At 36.0% G+C, this 20,192-nt stretch overlaps 1 pseudogene; it reads right to left on the minus strand.

Annotated features, from left to right (window-relative positions):
- Positions 1-1,399: 1,399 nt before the first annotated feature.
- On the minus strand, positions 1,400-19,935 carry LOC109065419 (annotated as a pseudogene).
- Positions 19,936-20,192: the final 257 nt, after the last annotated feature.

Genomic DNA, 20,192 nt, shown 5'->3' on the forward strand with positions numbered 1-20,192 from the left:
GACAAGCTTTGCGTTGCCTTCGTGCGCCACCTTGTGATCCGGAGGAACGAACGCACTGAGAAGACAAGCACGAAAACTAGAAAAATAACGATAAAGATATAGTTCTAAAAATCTTTCTCGATATTAAAGAATAGCAGAGTCCACACCACAGCTATAACGATGAAGGCACAGGGAAAAATATCGTTGGAATCACTTTCAGAACGATTTTTATTTTATTTATTTTTTTTCCAGCTGATGCAAACATCGACAGCCAATCAGAAGCAATCCTGCTCGAGGTCGAGAATTTAAAGAGACAGACGCGCGTGCGCATATCGTTCTTGGTGTGAACGGGGCTCTAACTCTTAGATCAAGTCATTTATAATAATTAATATTTTTTATATAATTTAATTTTAATAATTTAAACATTTATAATCATTTAATAATAGTATTTATTTTTTATAAAGCAGCTGAAAAATGGAATGCCTTAAAGCTTTCTGAATTACAAATTGCTGCTGGGTTGATTCAAATTCTGTTAAAAATGATAACTATTATTAATAATTTTTTATACTGTAAATATACTGTATATATAGCAAAAGCAAGTCATAACGAATTTAAAAAAGAAACAACAACTATAATAAGTTTTAGATTTATTTACACATTTGAATTTTGTGGTGCAATACATGTCACCTATTTACACTTCATCTTCACTCAAGTATGAAAACTGTACAATAAAACCAGGAGTGTGTAGAAAACAAACCAAGAATGAATGACACAATTTACATTTTTCATCAAGATACAACTTTACCAAATCAAAAAAATGTTCTGAGACCCAGTATTTACACATATTGGGTCAAATCCATGACAAACAATGCATTCGGTCAAAAAAAATTGAACAGAAATCAAAACATTACACATTTTATTATTACACCACACATTCTTATAATATAACTGGCAAATGTCAGTTCATTTTAGAATTTGTAGCTTAAGTACACAATTCTCTGAATGCATTCTTCACATACTGTCTTACTAACATTAATAACATTTAGATTAAAAGTTAGGCTAGAAGGGCTGCAAAACAATTAATCACATTCAAGTTTGTTTACACACTATATATGTGTGTACTGTGTACTATATTTATTATGTATATATAAATAAACACACATACATACATACATACATACATATATATATATATATATATATATATATATATATATATATATATAAAGGAAAAATGTTATAAAATATTTATATTTATATATAATAAAATTATATAAAAGTATACATATATATACATACACATCATTTTTTAATATATATACCTATATATATATATATGTGTGGTGTGTGTGTGTGTGTGTGTGTATTTTATTATATACATAATAAACATACACAGTACACACATATATAGTATGTTAACATAAACTTTTATTTTGAATGCGATTAATCACGATTAATCGCAATTAATCGTTTTGCAGCCCTAGGCTACATATTAGTGTTTTAAAAGAAGAAATTAAAGTAGCACAACAGGGCTACGAAAAATGCAATAATTCTTCGGCAAGAAGCAGCAAAATGCTTTCAAATATCTCCACACACTATATGTATTATTCCTGAATTATTAATTGCATCTGACATATTCTATTGCACTTTATTAAGGTCTTGTTCTACAAAACAAAACCGCCTTAAAAAAAAAAAATCCCATTTTTTTAAAATCTCAGAACCTTGCTATTCTATTATTAAAATCTGAAGTGCATTAAACAGGCTCTGAATGAATATGCTTCAGCAAACAAGAAGAGTTAATGGTACGTATGTCAGCACACTTCGAATGCACCAGTTCTCTCCAGAAGGAGGAATGTTAAGAAAAAGCCTGATGCTGGTGTCCAGTACAGTACATGACTAAGCTGGTGGAATAATTTCTCATAAAAGGCTTATATTTTTAACTCATACAAATGTGTAACTTCAGTAATACTGGCACGGTTACAAAGAAATCAAGTTTAGCTTTTTCTTCTTTTTCTTCTTTTCATTTCTTTGAGCCCGTTTTATACAATCCTCTCTTCTAATAGAGAGTTAAAGTCAACTGGAAATATAAAAATGGTGATAGTTCAAGAGTTTTTCACTGTAGGACTGCTGCTTTTTTCCATTTCTTTATCCTTTAGGAGGGCATTAAACACCTGATGAAGAGAAAGAGACGATAATAATTAATAATTACAATAATTGACAGAAATGTTAAAAGAATAGTTTCTCAATGGATTCTCTGCAGTGAATGGGTGCCGTCAGAATGAGATTCCAAACAGCTGATAAAAACATCACAATAATCCACACAATTCCAATCTTGTGAAGTGAAAACAGGAGATGGACTTTTTTCATCTGAGGAAGCGTTACTATGCATTATGGGCTGGTATTCTGGCCAGAAGCAATGGTTTTAAGTTAAAACACATTAAAGATGGATTTGTTTCTTACAAACATGCAGCTTTTGGCTTCACAAGATGTTAACTGATGGACTGGAGTGCTGTGGATTACTGTGATGTTTTTATCAGCTGTTTGGGACTCTCATCCTGACGGCACCCATTCACTGCAGAGCATCCACTGGTGAGCAAGTGATGTAATGCTAAATTTCTTCAAATCTGCTCTCATCTAAATCTTGGATGGCTTGAAGATGAACAGATTTACAACACATTTTCATTTTTGGATGAACACCACACAAATCACAATGTTCTGAAGAAGAATAAAGTTCCCTGTAGTGTGCGCTGTGCTCAAAATAAAGGGTTAGTTTACCGAAAATATGAAAATTCTGCCCTTTCCTCAAAACAAATTAATTTTACTAGATATCTAATAATAGAAGTTATGCAAAAGAGTCTTTGAAGAGAACAAAATGTATCAGGGAGTGTATTTGCATTTAATTTCCTTCCTGCATTTCCCTCACAAACAAACTCCACAGGTTGATCGCTGTAACAGCTCAGACAGGAACTGACCTGTGTCCACTTCCTGTTGCCGCTGATCATCTGAGTGTTGGCGATGCAGCTGAAAAGGCGTTCGGACGGCGTGTCCTCTGGGAGTCTGGTCAGGAACTGAGCGATGTGGATGAAGTCCATCTGCAGAAGCACTTCCTCGTAGAGCCGCAGAATCCCAAGCCCCGTGCGGAACAGGAACTCCTCCCCGTCTCTGCAGAACACGTCCCACACCCGACACGCCACATCCAGCGGCAGGGACTTAGTGTAGAGGGTGAAGATCCTGTAAACACAGATTTGGGAATGAAAAAGACAGTAATGCATCCAGGTGTTTTGTTTCGTCTTCTGGCTTTGAATGGAACGTAGCTTCAGGATCTACACCTAAATGTCACACGCTTACTCAGATTTCTTTCAGAACAAGATTTGTAAGAAGTGTTTTTCTTCATCAGAGGGTTCTTCATGTACTCACCAGTCTATGAGATACAGGTCAGGCGTGAGGTTGGAACTCTTGAAGTGATTAAAAAGTCTCGGGAGGTTTTCCTCGAAAAACACCTCAAACGCTGCAAAGTACTTCAGCATCTAACAAGAAAGAGAGACACAGAGTTAAAACATCTCACTAATTCATGCAGAAGCTGTACGTGTCAAAATCCACTCAATCAATCCACCCACCAGAAATAAACTAGAATTAATATGAAGTCAACTAATATCTGTCTGGCATTTAAAAAGCAATTCTGCTGATTTGCAATAAAGGCATAATATTACCTAATTTCATGATGCCATTTGATGATGACTTCAGAAATATTAATATATCAATATTCAAAATATCATGTTTTTTTTTTTCCAAAATAAGAATTTTATGTGTGTCAATGTGTCTTCAATGCACTTAGCAAAATAGCAAAAGCAGTAAAATGTCAAAATGACATAAAAAAATCAAAATGATATTTTAATGACAAAAAGTATTCATCAAGTGTCAATTAACTTTCAATCTGCAAAGAAGTGAAAATCATCTGAGAATTGAACAAACAGTTGTAACTCAGCTCAGAGGAAGATGGGAATTGTGTCTTTGTGGCAGTTTTCTGTGAAATGATTTCAAATGTATCATATGTGACCGGTGTTGTTCATCTGAGAATTGAACAAACAGTTTTCCATTGATGTATGGTTTGTTAGGTTAGGACAATATTTGGCCGAGATACAACTGTTTGAAAATCTGGAATCTGAGGGTGCAAAAAAATCAAAATACTGAGAAAATCGTCTTTAAAGTTGTCTAAATGAAGTTCTTAGCAATGTATATTACCATAAAAAAATTTAGTTTTGATATATTTATTTTAGGATATTTACAAAAAATCTTCTTGGACCATGATCTTTTCTTAATATCCTAATGTTTTTTGGCATAAAAGAAAAATCGATAATTTTGACCCATACAATGTTTTTTTTTTGGCTTTTGTTAAAAATATACCTCAGTGATTTAAGACTGGTTTTGTGCTCCAGGGTCACATATGCAAGAGCAAACAGGCAACTGTTTTGGAATCAGAATCAGAAAAAAAATGGTGGTATAAAAGCAGTAAGCAGCATTTTAGTAAGAAATGGATATTGGGTTTCATTCAACAAATATGATGCAGGGGCCAGGGGCAGTGTTATGTCTTATCTCTCAGTTTAATATCTGTAAAGCAAAAAAGATGCTGTCGACAGAGCTTGACTTGTTTTGAACCTGAAACATTCCTTTAAAATGATGTAAACAATCGGAGAGTCTATAAAATGTTGCGTGTGGAGGGACAGTACCAGCTCATGGTCCACTCTGAAGAAAGCCATCTGACAGGGTTTGTTGAGGAGATTGGTGAAGGCGATGAAAGCCTCAGCCTCCTCCAGGTTGAGAATCAACACAGCAGCTATGAAGGACATTCCCTGAACCTGCAGCCAAAATAAAGACATTTCATCATCGGCTACTGGCTGTAATGAGGACAGGCCCTTCGAATAAGGTACGGGATTAAACTAGAAGATTTCTATACACAATTTTTTATTAAGTCACAAATTTAGAAACATCAATGCTTTATTTAACTCATATTTGCAGTTCTGCTTTTTTACACAACCGATCAAAGGCTGGGGGTCAGTAAGAATTTAATGCTTTTATTTAGCAAGGATGCATGCATTAAATTGATAAAAAGTGACAGTAAAGATATTCATAATGTTACTAAGGATTTCTGTTTCAAATGAATTCTGTTCAGTTGAACTGTCTATTAAAGCAAAGATTCCTGAAAATAAAAGGTATCATTGTTTCCACAAAAATACGACGCAGCACAACCGTTTTCAACATTGATAGCAATCAAATGCTTCCTAAGCAGCACATTAGAATGATTTAAGATTCCTGAAAATAAAAGGTATCATTGTGTAATGATGCTAAAAATTCACCTTTGCATCACAGGAATAAATTACATTTATAATATTATTACAAAATATATAAGAATATATTATTATTTTGAGTTACATTTTTTTGCTTGTACTGTATGTTTGATTAAATAAATGCAGTTTTGGTCAGCATAAGAAACTTCTTTCAAAAATAATAATAATAAAGAAAATCTCACCAACCCCAAACTTAAAATATATGGAACACCTGATTAAATACAGCTATCCTATCCAGTTTTATAATAGTTCAAGCATTTTTGACATTGCTAACACATGAAACTGCTCAGAGGAAATGTTTTTATATGCAAATGAGAAACAAGAGAGGATAAGATCTTTGTAAATATTGGCTCATTGTTATATGGTTCATTTTTTGTTTTTTGACCCTTGTACATGATCACTCACATATCCCACGTCAGGTCTGTAGCAGGTGTAAGCGCCCAGAACGCTGTGCAGGAGATCATGGTACGGCCCACCCTAACACAAAGAGAGAGCAACAGTAGGCACTAACAATATTTACAGTTATCCTGATACCATAACAGTGACAGGAGGAGTGCGAACAGTACCTTCTGGAAGATGAAGAGTGGTGGAAATGTGCGTGAGATGTCCAGTTTGATCAGATCCAGACTGGACTCACGGTCGGCACTGTCTGCTGTAACAACCACAACATTACTCAACATTACTCCAAAATATCACATCATAGCTGAAGTATTTACAGATTCTGTTCCAACTCTATTGCTCCTACATCTACATCACAATCGTCCTGTGATACTCTACAGTGGATAAACAGGCACGTCTGGTGTTTTAAGTGTACTGCTGGAGGCTAACACCGGCCAAAACAGTCTGAGTGCTGTGATGAGGGCCAGATGTGTAAGTGAGGATGTGTTTGTGTTCAAACTTTCTGAAAAACCAGCTTTATTAACAGATTCATTGAGACCCATCAAAGAACGAAGCGCTGAGGCTAATAAAACAGCATTTTATAGAGTACACGGCTGGAAGGCATAGTAGAAAACAAAAACAAGAATTAGCATGTGATTAGCAAGTCTGGGCTTGTAGCACAGGAAAGAAATAACCACCATTTCAGTAAAAAGAGGAGGAAGGCAACCGGGGAGAACTGAAAGTCAGACGCTCGCATACAGTACACACACACACCAGCACTGCATTTCCTCACCGATGAACTTCTGTGAGACCAAGACCAAAACTGAATGAAAGTTGGTCAGTTTGCAATTACCGGCATAGTGGATTGTTAAAAACCATTCAATTTCAGACTGATTCGATAAACAAACATTCAAATTGTGAATTAGCTCATCTGATTCATTGAACCTGACCAATAAACTTCAGTAAGACTGAGTGTTAAAACCCATTCAAATTTGGACTGATTCGATAATAATCCATTTTGACCGAATTGTGAATCAGCTAAACAGATTCACTGAACCAACTGAGCTTTCGTCAGTTTCCAATCGCAGGATAAGCAGAGTGGGTTGTAAAAACCCATTCGAGCCAATTTGCATTTTGTCAGTTTATAGTTACTAAAATGGCTAATGGATCATTTAGGGAGCTTTCACACTAGCACTTTTGGTGTGCACCTGGTTCGTTTGGATGATTTGAATACCTGAGTTCACTTAAAAAGGGTGGTCTGGGGTACAGTTCATGTGAACTCCGGTACGGTTCGCTGCTGATGTGAACGCAATCGTACCAAATCGTGGAAGTGAACCGCTATTAATGACGTATTATTTGATAAACGTGTGTTTGTGTGTGTGTTTCACTCACTTTCCTGACGAGCATGACTGACGCACTGCATGCAGTGAGCTGTATGTCTCATATCTGTTCACCTTCAGCGTTCTTTAGAGCATTTGTAGTGCATTCGTTTGGGGCAGTTTGCATTATGGATGATATTTTTAAGGATTGTTCACACCAAGGACGATAACTATAAAGATAACGAGTATTAAAGAACAGCAGAGTCCACACCACAACTATAACGATAAAGAGAAAGAAAAATTATATTGTTGGAATCACTTTCAAAATGATTTTTTTTCCAGCTGATGAACGATAAAAAATTGACAGCCAATCAGAATCCATGGTGCTGTAACGAACTCGAGAATTTAAAGCGGCAGACGAGTGTGCGATAAGAATAAACATATCATTTCCTGGTGTGGACGCTAACATTGTTATCTTCATAGTTATCTTTATAGTTATCTTCCTTGGTGTGAACGGGCCTTAAGACAGATTTAAGTGCCTTTATGTACTGAAGCTTTGGAAACAAAACCAATGGTTCAAAAACATAAATATATAAAAATGAAGAAAGCAACTATGCATTTTGCTGCCTTCTCCTGCGCCGTCGTTACTAAGCAAGGTGGCTTGATGACACAACAAACCACGGTTCGGACCCAAATAAAATAATATGAACGCAGTCCAGCGGGGGCAGGGGAGGGGGGAGCAATCGACCAGGCAAGTGAACCAAGTGTGAAAGCACCCTTAGATTGACTTGAGAATCGGTTAAACTAATTCATTAAACCACTTTCTGTCAGTTTGCAATTACTGGCGTATAAGCAGTGTATTGTTAAAAAACATTCAAATCCAGGCTGATTCGCTAGTGAATCATTCAGACGAACTACGAATCAGCTCACCTGATTCACTGAACCAATTCAAACTCAGCAGACTCAAACATACAGACTGAATTGTAAATTGGCTCAACTGACTAAGTGAACCAATTCAGATTCTGTCAGTTTACAGATTACTGGACAAACATAGAGTATTGTTAAAACCCATTTAAACTCAGACTGATTCCCTTATGAAACATACAGACTGAATTGTGAATCGGCTCAACTGATTCACTGAAACAACTGAGATTTTAAGCATAGTGTACTGTTAAAACTAGGGCTGTCAAATGATTAATCACGATTAATCACATCCAAAAATGAAAGTTTTGTTTACATAATATATGTGTGTATACTGTGTATATTTATTATGCATATATAAATACACACACATGCATGTATATATTTAAGAAGAATATGTTATGTTTATATATTAAATATATTTATATATGATATAATAATACAAGAATATAAATATATAAATGTATATACATGTAAATATTTTCTAAATATATAATTTATGTGTGTGTATTTATATATACATAATAAATATACCCTGTACACATACATATATTATGTAAACAAAACTTTTATTTTGGATGTGATTAATCGTGATTAATCATTTGACAGCCCTAGTTAAAACCCATTTAAATTCAGACCTATTCACTCATGAATAATTCAGATCGAATTGTGAATTAGCTCGAGTGATTGGCATGTCTAAATGCTCCAGTGGGCTGTGCGAGGGATGACAGACGTACCATCTGACTCCATCTCACTGCCTGTCTCCCTGAAGCTCTTCCAGCGCTCCTTGGCCCGCGAGAGAGAAAGATCTCGTACAAATCTGAGAGGAGCAGAAAGGAAAAAAGGGTTACAAATCTCAGACAGCATATCTCAGCTTTAATCATAAAACCTTAAAAAGGCAGATGAAAATATCTGGTCTGTACGTTCGATTTAGCTTAGACTTTCACTTCTGCAGATCCTAAATGCAAAAATCGTTTTCTTTTGGGAGTGTCAGAAATAAACCCATCCAAATTTCATTACAAAGAAGGTTTCAAAATCGCTTCAGGCGGACCTGCACAGTGCAGTCTTGCATTCATTCATGTGAATACTGCATAATGACACACTTCAGACAGAATGTTTGCCTAAAAGGTTAAGCTAATCCTAGGCTTAACTGCATCTTCAAAGGTAGCTCTTCACCGACACATGAAAGAGAGAGTAAAATAGAAAAAAACCTGAGGTTATGTTCATCTCATTCCCAATGGCCAGACTCCAGACTTTCCCCCTCACGTTGGGCGGAAGACCTTGCCACCACAGATCCCTCACACGCCGCGTACCACGCCTGAAGAAACACACACACAGCAGAGTGTAATAAAATGGGTTTATCTATATGCATAGGTATTAATATTTATTGGAACTTCCTATTGGGAACAAGCACTATGCTCTAGTTTTAGCAGTGTGTTTAACATAATTATCACTGCAGGTTGTGATAATGAAGTGCGGCTGTCTCACATGCTCTCCCAGTTGGGAAGGATTTCGTTGTTCCAAACCACCATGGCATTAGCGATGCTTTCCTCCTGTTTAAATCTTTCCTTCATCTGCTTTTTCTTCTTCTGCGCCTCCTTCAGCTCTGTGAACAACATTCATATTACCTCACATTAAAGTTTAGCAAGGCAGAGGGTGCTAAAAACATTCCTGACTTAATGAAATCGCACATTTCCACGTTTGATGACCACCTTGGTTTCGGCAAGGGAAAGATACGCTAGTGTGACGAGTGTGTTTTGTATGGGTGAACCTCCGGAAAACATGTCTGGGTCACTTTCATGCAAAGCAAAGCTACTTTTAATAAAAAAAAATAAAGACTATTTTGCATTATTTTAATGACAATTATGCATATTTCCCCAAAATTATTGTTATCATAATAGTTCCAGATGGTTTATTTATTTATTTTAGGTTTTAATTCCTATTATTTTAAGTGGTGATTTTCAACTGATTTCTGTAAAATGTTCATTTTTACTGTATTTAGGTGATATATATATTTTTTATTTTATTTTTTGTTTAGTTGATATATATTCATTTTTTTTATAATATTTAATAATTCAGATGGGCTTATCTGAAGAGGAATATATTTTCTTCTCATTACAGAATTTAAAAAAAAAAATGTATGCATGTATTTATTTATTTATTGCATTAATACAATGAGAAGAACTTCACAATTTTTTTTTTTTTTAAGTTAACTTTTCTATGAATTATAAATTACTTATGATGCTCCTCATTTGCATAAAACCATCTGTTTTTGGGACAAAATATGACCCAGGTGTGTTCTTGACATGTTTAATGAGATTTAGCAATATTTAAGCCAAATTAAAACAATAAAAATATGACCCAGGTGTGTTTTTGTAATTTTTAATGAGGTTTAGATGGGCATAGAATTTACTTTGAAACAATTTTCACTCAGAAATTGTACAAATAATTACAAGGAAATGGCAAGTAACGCTGAATTATAATGCAATTCAACAAGGCTATTTACAAAGTGCTCTCGATAATATCTTGTTTTGGTGCAAAAATCCGTTTAATTAAAAAATTTAGCTATCATACTCATAATTCAGACTTTCTGTGATATTATATTTTGCACACAGAGGAAAAACTCGTACATTTGGCTCAAAGGCCTTCTTCAGTGTGTAACATAAAATTAAATCTGAAATTCTGAAGTGGAAAGACTCAAATAGTATTTTCCTGCCAACTGTTTCCCAATAACCCTTGTTTAATAAATGTACCTCTTTTCTTGGCCTCTGCCACCATTTCATCATACTCCTGACGGTGACGCTGCGCTTCCTCCTCCGACTTAGCAGGGAGGTTCCTAAGGAAGGAAGCCAATGACTTCAGTTGTTACAGCAACGGTCAATTAAATGTTTCAAATATACCGCCTAGAAACCGGTCAGCATTGACATGTTTGAGAAACAACATGTCACTGAGTCACTATGTCACTAACGTATACTGGAAGTTTATCTCATGGTTTGGCTGACACGCTCACATTTCACTGCTCATTTATTCTTCATAAGGACTTGCGTGGCGAAATACAACCCAGTCTGTGCTAAGTCTTATTTATAGGCCTTTGTTTGGGAAAGATGAGCTTCTCGAGGTTTGCTAGGATATATGTATCCGGAACAACTTAGGAGGGTGACAATACATATACCTGTACTCTCCTGGAAGGACCTCAAAGACTCCCACAACTGAATCTTACAGTTGAATCAATGCAGAAAAAAACATATTGACATTATATTTCGACTAGACTGTTTTTTCCCAAGGGTTTGGCTTTTTAAAAACTCTTTTATAGTCAACAGATTATTCCACACTGCAGCTATAGTCAACTTGGAAGAGACAGCTTTTATTTTGTGCTGTACCTGGTCAGTGAACAGTTTTATGTGATACTCACGCGGGACGGTCCTCTAATATGAGTGCTGTGGTGGACAGTGGTTCGAATTCCAGGTTCTTCCGTTGGCCCGATTTAGACACCTTGGCCTCGTACTCCTGTGAGAAGAGCAACAGGTCAGGTTTAGATGCGTCTGGACAGAATCGCAGGCTCGTGAGAGTTGAACATGAGAAGGCAGGTGGCAGACGTGTGAAGATGAAGCGCATGGGTCAGTGTGTGTGATGTTTACAGCTACAGAGAGAAAGGCTGGTCATGTGAAAGTTTGGTGCTTGTTCATATGAGGAAGTGTGAGGACACCTGAACGTTTCAAACCCTCGTGCTGCTTTAAGGAATTGTGTAAAAACCACATCTAACCACAGAGGTGTTTTCTGAGAACGGTCGGCCTGGTTGGTGCGGTTCCTCTTCTTGTACCATCTACAGCACAAGCTCAGTTATCATTACTGACTGAACAGCAGCACAAAGACTCTTCCTCATCTGTCTGAGAAGCTTCTACAGATGTCAATGAACAATATATGAATGAGGACCTTTTTCAAAGAAATGTGGGTGAAGACAGGAAGCAGTCAGAGAGGAGAGAACTGCTGCTTATCATGCACAGTTTAGCTGCTTGATATCAGAAGAAGAACATTTAGGGTTCATACTAAAGAGCTGCATATTTACATATCCAGACTTATGGATCAACAATAAAACATTTTCTGCTGGTCCACTCGATTTGTTGATTGCCCCCCATTAAAAAAGGAATTATCTTTTTTTTTTTTTTAGCAACCTATATGATTCAATTAACATTCAATATCTAATTATATTATATAATAAATATAATTCATTATTTATTTTATTTTATATAATAATATAATATTAAATATATTAATATTTTAAAATTTTAATATAAATACAGATTTTTTTTTACCTAAAATAATTATTTTTTTTTTAAATTTAATGTTTTATTTTCTATTTTATTTTTTTTTTAGAGAAGAATTTTTTAAATATTTTTTTCATGAAAATAAAAAATATTTTCATTAAAGGTAAATTGTTCTTTACTATTTTTTTTCCCACTTTTTCCTTTAAAAAAAGAACAGTTACCTAATTTATCTAGCAAACACTTACTAATGCTTTCATAACATTTTCTACAAAGTCTTGACAGTAAAAAAAAACAAAAAACTCACTTTACATTTGTGGTTCAATAATATTAATTAGTGCATTAAGTATAATGAACTAACAATAAACTATTTTTTTAGAACATTTATTAATGTATTTACATTTATAAACAATATATTCAGTGAATTTCATAACTTTATATTCCATATAATGTTCATTGTTAATTCATGTTGTCCATAATACATTAACAGAACTTAAAATGTTAAAAATATATTGGTAAATGTTGAAATTAATCATTTATATTAATAAATGCTGTAAATATATTGTTCATTGTTAGTTCACGTTAGCTGTTGCAATAACTTTCACCCAAAATGTTAAAACTCAATTTCTTGTGTGAACGCAAAAAAAGATTTTTAAGGGAATATTCACACAGCTATTTTCCATAAAACAACCAAATTTTAAAAGTACTGCAATATTTTCCTTACGGTACTGTACTGATATTCTCACATAAAAAAAAAAAAAAAAAAAAAAAAAACAAGTTTTGTTTTAAATGTGTCTCATTTCACAAAAACAGAAACCATTTATCACCTAAAAAACTAGAGACAAATCACAAAACTTCAACTTTGCAAAAGTGCTAATTAAATTTAGCAGCTACATGAAAGATTTTCAGTAAATAACTGCTTAAATTTCACTCTGTTCCTTACACAAAACTATCAGACAACTTCATAAGACGCGGAACAGAGCACACAAGTTTGATGGCCTGGTCACCGTATGATTTAACTATGGAAAAGAGCAGCGTGAACAGTCTTCAAAATATCTTATTTTGCATTCTACGGGAAGACAAGTCATACACTTTTAATATGACATAAGCATGAGTAAATGACTTTATTTTTGGGTGAACTATCCTTTCAAAAACATAGCAAATGTGACAGCACTAGTAAAGCAAGCATGTCACGTGACGCGACGCGCGAGTGGCTGAAAATGACTGATGGGAAGTGAAGGCGTACAACTCCGTGCACAGAACAGACATGAAGGAGAGCTCACTTAGAAAACAAACGTCATACCCCTGAACTTAAGAGATTGGGTGTAGATACAGATGTGAGATTGCCAGGGTTACCTTCCTGAAGAGAGAGCAAAATGAGAGAAATACAGTACATATAGCAGAAATAATGGCCTGGCCTTTAAAACTGTGCTGACTGAGGAGGAGTTTATGCTGACATGATTTAGTGGAGCGATAAGTCGTGACAGCGAGATCTGCTGTTTACTGAATGGCCTTTATTCTGACTGGATCCGGTTTTTCTTCTTATTTGTGTGTAGTTTAAATCAATAAACAGAAGGAACTGAGCAGTTCGGCTGTTAGTAATCTAAGAGAGCCGTGTGTGTGACTGAAGATAAGAGGGGGAGAGACAGCGTGAGGCCGTGCATTAAATAAAAACATTAAACATGTGCATTTGTTCAGCTAAAAATATGTGCTGAGTCTGACCTCGAAATGACCTTCCTGGTCTTTCTTCTAAAAACACAGATGCACTAATATCCTGAATGGAAATGAAGCCGGCTGTACTCCACACACTGCAGCCGAGCTTGATTCAGCCCGGATCAGGCCTCAGCACACAGACTGACACACACTCTCTTAGAGCTACTGTAGTCTAGTTTGCCTAAACGACAGAAGTGAAACTTGTAAAAAGATGTCTGGTGAGATGAACTGAATTGTTTCTGGTTAGACAGCACCAAAAGCAGAACTGTTAAAAACCGTTTCTTCCAGAATCCAAACACCTTTCACAGGCGGGTGAATTGAGAAGATTTACCAGCCTACAGACCTATCTATTCTCACAGTTTTTATCAGCTCAGCTCTGTCTAGTGTTGTTTTATTTATTATTTAGTTTGCCACTGTTTATGCTGTTTGCCTATTAATGAATGATTTTTTGAAACTGTCATGTCTTCACATCATTTTTTTTTCCATCATACAGTGACGCTACAGTTTTCACTTAGCAAAAAAAAAAAGCCCACACAAAAAAGAAAACAATAAACAGCTATTTAAAATATTGATAAAGCAGTTCTATGAAGACTCTCGATCTGAATCAGGTGTGAACAGACCTGCTGAATGGTTTTGGAGTCTTTGGGAGGACTCTCTCTCAGTGGGACCTTTCCAAACAGTTTCCATCCCGGTGCACTCTGGGCCTCCCTCTGCTTTCTGGAGAACAGATTTCTGGCAAAGACATCATCACAGAGCATCTGTCAAAGCCTGGAAAAACTGCACTGACAATGCACAAAAATAACTGCAAGTGCAACAAGTCAGACAACCCTGATAGTGTAAGTCACTGACTTGAGAAGAACGCCACCCACCACGCCTGTGAACTGAGATAAAGCACAAGCTAATTATGAAAACCGTGAAGCATGAAATGTGAAGAAATGTTCCTCTTTTGCAGAAACACAGCTGTTGAGACTGAAATGCGATCTGCAGTTGAGCTGAACTGTAACGTGCATTGTGAAATATGAGGAAATTCATAGTTCAAGCTTCCAGTCTGCTCAGTAACCGGAAGGAGACAGAATCTTGGTCAAAACCTGTTTACTTTTCAAGTGTTATGTGTTGAAAGAAAAATACAAAAAATTCTTGAAGAAAGTGTCTTTTGAGAAGATTCTTCTTTTTTACCATAATACATTGATATTTTAAAGGGACAGACCAGTTAAAAATGTAATTTTATCACTATTTACTATTTACCCATGTCATTTTCTTTGTTCCATGAAAAACAAAATAAAAATAATTATACAAAATATCTTAGTTGCAATTTTTTATGCAGTGAAAGTAGATGTTGATTTATGAGATTAAAAAAAGGCTAATTCTATAGTACTTTAATATCCTTTTAAAGCTGAAATATAAATCACCATCCACTTTTGAAGAAGATTATGCTTATTAAAATCTCCTTTTGCATTTCATGGAAAAAGAAAATAAATGATCAATTTTGGGGGTAAAACACATGCCTTAAATGAACAGTACAAACCATTTAAGCAATAAATTAATTAAAAAACTACTCTACATATGCTTTAAAACTTTTTTATGAATATTGAAAAACAGATATATGAGACATGAGATAATGTATATGAAAAGTTGAGGTTAGCTGAGCTTGTAAAACAAAATAAATGCTTGTAGAAAACACTTTTTACCACACACACACACACACACACACACACACACACACACACACACACACACACACACACACACACACATTTATATATACTCTAAGAAAACATAAATACACATTTATGCATATTTTGTGCATCTTTTAAACTCTCTATTTCTTTATCATAAAAGTGAAGTGAGTGAAAGTGACGTGACATTCAGCCAAGTATGGTGACCCATACTCAGAATTAGTGCTCTGCATTTATAACCCATCCGAAGTGCACCACACACAGAGCAGTGAACACACACACACACTGTGAACACACACCCGGAGCAGTGGGCAGCCATTTTATGCTGCAGCGCCCGGGGAGCAGTTGGGGGTTCGATGCCCTGCTCAAGGGCACCTAAGTCGTGGTATTGAAGGTGGAGAGAGAGAACTGTACATGCACTCCCCCCACCCACAATTCTGCCGGCCCGAGACTCGAACTCACAACCCTTCGATTGGGAGTCCACACTCTCTAACCATTAGGCCACGACTCCCCCTATCATAAACACTCTAGTTTGTCATTAATTCCATTTTGATCATCTAATTAACTTTCTGATAGGCTCAATGTAACATGTACCTGGGGAATTGTGGTTCTCATATTTAGCTAAAGCAGTATTTCATATGAAGCAAAACTGTATAGCATAACAATACCTGCTGAAGATCTCAGAGATGCCGTGTTTCCTCTGGCTGAGAGTCAGATCTGCGACAGCAACACTCAGCACACCAGGGATGTTGTCTGGGGCGCTCTGACGTCGACTGCTCTCATAAGTGTTCCTGGGTTTCAGACTCACGTCCGTGAAGCTCGGGTCATCAGGTCTATCTGATGAGGAGAAGGTCTCGTCATCGTCCGGACTGAGAGGAGCAGAGTCAGTGTTGAGGAAAGTGCTGGAGGAAAACGTCCTGAGAGAGAGACCTTCAGAACAACTTCTTGTATTGTTAAACACTGAATTTCGGGCATGTTTTGGGTCTTCCGAGCTAGTAGTTCGGTCTTCAGATGCATTTTGAGGTGGAGGCGCAGAAGCAACGGCATCCAAAGCACCACCGCTGGAGTCTGCCAACCGTTCTCCGTTTGCAATCACACAGTTATCTTCTGAATTCAAGTAGCTTCCTGCAGGATGAGATGATTTCACTGCATGTCCATTTGGGAGCTTAGCACCACATGGCTGGTTACTGGTCTGATGCTGTACTTTATCACATGACTCTGGCACCTCGTGGTCCTGGCTGCTGTGCAATTGGCCTTTCTCTCCCTGCGTCGTTCCAGTATGGGAGAACATGCCTTGTATTATGTTCTTCTTGCTGTCTATAACATCTGCGATGCGTGGAGGTGGTCTGCCTTCCTCAGCACCCCTGCCTCCAGAGGAAGACGACTCCACCATCAGCTTCACAGGTGAATCTACAGAATGCCCACAATGCTCGGAGATGACACTGCTCTTCTGGACCCCGCTGGTGGGATAACCTAAAATAAACCAATTTTAAAATATATGCAGTGAAATATTTTGCATGTTTCAAATCCTGCTAAGCAGTCTACCAAGAAGACTGCACTTCAGAGCATGACAGACATGTTTGAAACATTTGATTCATTGTTTTGGGTCATCGTTTGTCTTTTGATTCAGTATTTTAGGCATTAAAGATCACATATGTGTTGGGACATCTGAGTCAGTATTTTGAGTCAGTACATTTTCATTCACATCATAATCACATTTGGAATGTTTGCTTTAGTATTTTGGGGCATGACAGAACATTCCATCCAAGCACTGATTCAGTATTTTTAAGCACCGTTGGAATCGTTCAGTTCAGAGTTTCCGAACATCAGAATGTTTGAAACACATTGTATTCAGTATTTGGGCATCCTATTTGCGTTTGTAACATTCAAATTGAACATTTGATTCAGCATCTTAGATGAGCATCAGAATCATGTTTGGAATGTTTGATTCAGTAAATTGTTGAATTATTAATTCCATTTGGAATGTTAAATTGCAACATCCAATTTAGTTTGATTTGAACATTATAACAGAGTTTAAAATGTTTGGTTAAAAAAAATCAGCTTTGCTGAACATCATAATCACATTTGTGTTTTGGAGCCTGATAGAAAATTTGGGAGTTGGGACATAATCGCATCTGAAACGTTTGATTTGAATATTAGATTCAGCCAGAACCCTCAGAATTAAGTTTTGAATGTTCAGTTCAGTACATTCTTGCATCATAATTCCATTTGGAACATCTGATTAACCTGTTCTAAACAAAATGCTTACTTTCAGAAACTTCGATTCCGTATTTTAATGCATGACAGAGCATTCAGTAAGAACATGTGATTCAGTACTTTTTGCCATTATTGTACTCGAACACTCAGTTTGAATTTTATGATCATTTGGCATATTCTATTTAGTATTTTGAGCATCATAATCGTACTCTTGTTCGTGACATTTGATTCGAACTTTGGATTCAGCAGCTTAGCAGAGCATCAGAATCAATCTGATTCAACATTTTGTTGCATATATTCCATTTGTAATATTAAATTCAATTCAGATTTAACTGATAGCATTTTTTTTTAATTAGAACATTTAATTCAGCTTTGTTGAACATGATTTACGAAAATGTTTGTTTTGATAGCTATATTTAGTAATTTAGTGCATGTTAATTACATCGATTTTTTTTATTTAGTTTTTTGGACCGTTGATCTCGAATATTCATTGAGGCTTTTTTTTTTTTTTTGAAAATCATAACTTTCAGAATATTTACTTAGTATTTTTGGCTTCATACCCATGTTTAGAACATTTGATTCAAACATTTAATTCATAATCAGGTTTGTAGCATTTATTCTTGTAGAGAATATCCTTATTATTCCATAATTATTATCTGTGTGGAGAAAAGTTGTGTTATTATATTAGGGACCAGGCCAAGAGCATCTGCTTATGGAAATTAGACAGTTTGTAAGGGATATTTGAGACATTATAATTACAGAGAAAAAGAAAATTCAGGTCACCAACTTTAGAAAAGATATAATTAGGGATCATACTCCAAAGTGAAGAAGGATTTTCAAGAAAATTCTTAAGCCAATTACTGATAATTGGTTCGAAAAAGACCTTCTTTTAGTTGGTCAGCTTTTTAACTCACAAGACAGATTTTATAACTACTCCGATTTTTTACAGAAATATAATATTCCTGAATCTGCTGATGAATATGCGATTGTTTTCAATGCCATTCGCTCTGGTGTGTCTTTTCTGATGCAAGGTGCTACATTTTCATGGCCATGTACGTATACACTGACTTTAACTCAGATGATCGTAAGTGTATGCTTTTCTGTAGACCAATTAAAAAAAATTACTGTAAAATCAGAGCTCTCTTCCAGAGAGAGAGAGATCAACAGTTCCTTACCTTATACATTATTGGAATAATATTGTGGAGAATGTTCAATGGAAGAAAGTATGGTCCTTGCCTCGCAAGCATCTGCTTACCAATAAAACAAAGGAAATAACATTTAAATTAATTCACAAATTTTATCAGACTAAAGCCTTTCTTAAGAGATGTAAGTCTGACACTGATTTGCAGTTTTTGTCAATCTTCTGAAGAAGACTTCATTTATTTGTTTTGGCAATGTGATAAAACTTTGTCTCTGTGTTTACAATTGTAATTGTTATTTTTCTTTAATAATAATAATAATAATAAAACACGTTTGTAGCGTTTGAATCGAACATTCGATTCAGCTCAGATAAGATGCGCATCATAATCAAGTTTAGAACGCTTGATTCAGCATTTTGTATCATGACAGGCGAGTCTTGATACAATTTTAATTCAGAACGTTCTGAAAGCGTGTTAGAAGCTACGTAGACGGCTGAATACGGTTTGAGACACAGCCAATCCTGCATTACTGTCAAAGAGCTACTAATATAAGAGCAAGTGACAGTACAGTACATACCCATCGGCCGCAGCCCAATTCCTGATAGCAGCACAAATGACCTCTACTGTAGTCCTCTTTTAAACCATCCAGTCAGGAATGTGTCTGTCTCAGTTTGCTCTCATATAAAGGAAATATATCTGCACGGGTTCATCCCCAGTCTTTTCCATCTCATTCAAAATCCTCTTGTGGACTGACAGCCGAGGCGCTGTGACATTAGTTCAGTGTTGTACTCCGCTCTTCTTTCACCATGACGCCTACTCACACTGTCCTCCACCATACTAACAGGAGAAATATTAATAGTACGCAAATACCGTGAGTTCATAGACATGTCCGCTAAAACATCAACGCTTTCCTGTCTCGCACCGGTAGATGACCGCATCCTGACCGTGATCCGAAGCCATCTTGAAATTCCAGTGACGTCATTCGATGCGTTTTTCCTAACAGGAGAGTCCACGCGCCGCCGCTGCGGGGATATATTCAACAACACACAACCAGAAGATGCAGGCTACACAGAGAAATACTGGCACTGTGGCATAACACCGGCAAAGAATGATTGCACAGCTACACAATATGTTGTTAAACTGTGCTTCACAACTTAATTTCAACCAACAACTGTTAACGGCAGGGAGGCTGAAACTAGTACTTTTTCAGTCACCAAAAATAATAAAAAATAAAATACATAAC

Source organism: Cyprinus carpio, unplaced genomic scaffold (genome assembly GCF_018340385.1).
Source record: "Cyprinus carpio isolate SPL01 unplaced genomic scaffold, ASM1834038v1 S000006527, whole genome shotgun sequence".
Taxonomy (NCBI): domain Eukaryota; kingdom Metazoa; phylum Chordata; class Actinopteri; order Cypriniformes; family Cyprinidae; genus Cyprinus; species Cyprinus carpio.